Here is a 2,804-nt window from a genome sequence, read left to right as displayed (position 1 = left end):
TCATTCTGTGATTCTGTTATCCCTGCTTCTACTGAATAGAATATGCAATCAATACACAGCTACTAATTTATGTGTTTCAGTGTCTACTTGTGAAAATATTTTGTTGAAATACACAGCCACTAGACTACCTAAGTTGGAAAAGACCATCAAGATTGTCAGTTTCAAACATCAATCTGGACTACCAGGCCCCGTATCTCAGCACTATGTCCATATGTCTCTTACACCTTCAGGAATGGGAACTCCACCACTTCCCTGGGCAGCCTGTTCCAATGCTTGACCACCCTCTCCATGAAAAAATTCTTCCCAATATCCAATCTAAACCTTCTTGGAGTACCCAGAGACCACTTCCTCATCATTCTATCACATACAGCAGGGATAAATGTCAATGAAACATACAGCAATTTGCAGCATACAGCTAAGACTGCTTACACCAACATTTATGAACTTGTCCACTACCAACCATGATCTAAATGCTAGCTGCTTTCACTGTGACTAGACCTAAACTCAATCTTCTTCAGAGCTAGGAACAGCTGATGGGAATGCACCTTACTTCATGTAATAACAGTGCTGCAGAAATCAAAAGATTCGCCTATTAAAAGATCTTATTCCCATTTTCACAGGAAGAATGGATGTTAGCAGATACATTTCTAGCAGTTTTTTTGTTTGTTTGTTTGTTTTGGTTTGGTTTTTTTTTGTTTCAGTTGCATGAAGCAAGTCACTAAGCAGCTTTCATCTGACAGGTACAAAACAGAACAGTACCACACCTGTTGTCCTAGTTTAATAATTTTGCTATCAGTATTCCACATCATAACATCATATAAAGCATGAATAATTTTACTGAACCTGCAACTTACAGAAGAAGACTACATCTCCCAGAGAACAACACGATAGGTCATGGGACCTGGACTCTATATTAACTCGGTCGCAGAACAGACTGAGGTCTTTCGAGTTCTGGCGTTCAGGGGAGTGTGTGGGAGCCTTCGCCATTTCACCTAGATCCACAGTAGGCCTCTCGGTTACGGGACTCATTCTCTCTCCTATTTTGCTTGATTTGTTAGCTCAATTTTCAATTATATTGTATTATATTGTGTTATCCTGCATTTCAATATAGTATTTAGTAAATAAGTGTGCCTCCTTAGATCATTGCCGCTGTTTTCTTTTCCTAATTAACTTTTTCCTTTCGGCCTAGGGCCCCTGCGGGGCCCACGGCCCCCTGTCACGGACGCAGGTGGGTTTTTCGTTCAAACCGTGACATCTGTGTTGCCAATTCTAGAAGTGTACCTAAAAGTAATCCTTACACATTATTCTAGAAGTAGAAATAGGAGCCTGTCTACAAAGCTAACTAGGACACTGTTTCATTCTTCTGCAGCTCATTAGCTAACTAATGACCTTCAGAAAATGAAAACACATTTTGCAAAGCTTTACACTAAAAAAAAAAAACAAACTTATTTTCCAGTGGTCTGATACCTTCTGATACCATCTGCCTTCTTTCACCCAAATTGGCAGATAACAGCAGTAACTACAGCAGTTAAGGGGTAAGAAAAAACAATATTGACAAGATCATATATTTCAAGCTTGAGGTCAGTGCTTTTCAAGAGACTAATTGAAGGCTGGAACCATAGTGAACAGATAGGACTTTGTTCAGACTAGTAAAGAGAAACTTTCTGAAGTTATTGTGGAACTCATGAAGTGTAGGAAAGGAATTCGCAGTTTTTGTTTTGCTTTGAGAATGCAGTTCAACAACAACATCTCCATCTGGTGGTAGGATGTTACCATCAACAACATACATAAGGCTTCCCCTCCCGCCCCCTTTTAAATCTAACTTTATTTAGGCTGGTTTATGCAAGTACTCTAAAACACCTTTCTAAAAAACAACACTTATCCACTGCCATCTATCACAAGCATGCTGACTTACCTGAATATTCACAAGACTCAAGCAGTTGCTCCTAGGTACATGCTCCTCTAAAGGTTAAGGCACTGTTCTTCATTTTGCAGTGACAGAAAGAGGCTCTACAAAAGCTATAGCCAAGAACACTGAAACATGCAAAATAATCTTTTTATCAACAGTTAGGAAATATAACAGTCCCATCTAGCAGAACTGTACTGCTAGTCTGTGCTGTTAGTTTTGGAAATAAATAAGAAATGGAATAAACAGTTTCCTACAATCTAAGTGTTCATTTATACACGCAATGCCTCTAACACCATTATGTCAAACTAGAATTAACAGAAAAACATTATTCCTAGGAAAAACAATTACACATAATGAGAGTATTACAGATGACTGAAATTATATGAAAACACTCATACTACATAAATACAAATGCTCACATTCAAAAAGAAAATGCAATTAAGTTTTACTTCAAGGTCTAATACAGTTATTAAAGCATTTAAGTTGTTTACTACCAAAAGGAGTCCCACCAATCTCTGTCCATCCACATATGCCTTAGCCACCTTTAACTTCTGTTGGCACAAATTCAGAATATCATGATGTAGTTTATCAGGACAGAAACTAATTTAACAAGGAAGATGCTAAAAAGAGTCCTGTTTTTTGAGAAACTGAGAGCAAAAAAACGCAATGAATTCCCATGATTTTGGCCGTGAAAAAGACCTTCAGATCAAGATGAAGACAGCTACAGATGTCAATTTGCTCCTCATTATTTTAAAATAAACCTTTACAAATCAAGCACCACTGTTCCACTCTTACATGCAGGTTTTTCCAAGTTCAAAGCTTTTCAGTTCTAAATATCTAGCAACTGTTCAACTTTTAACTCAGTTCTATCACAAAACAAATTCCAAAACCTTAA

The sequence above is a fragment of the Coturnix japonica genome, chromosome Z (assembly GCF_001577835.2).
Source record: "Coturnix japonica isolate 7356 chromosome Z, Coturnix japonica 2.1, whole genome shotgun sequence".
Classification (NCBI taxonomy): domain Eukaryota; kingdom Metazoa; phylum Chordata; class Aves; order Galliformes; family Phasianidae; genus Coturnix; species Coturnix japonica.
The sequence above is the reverse complement of the archived record's forward strand: the minus strand, read 5'-3'. Positions refer to the sequence as shown.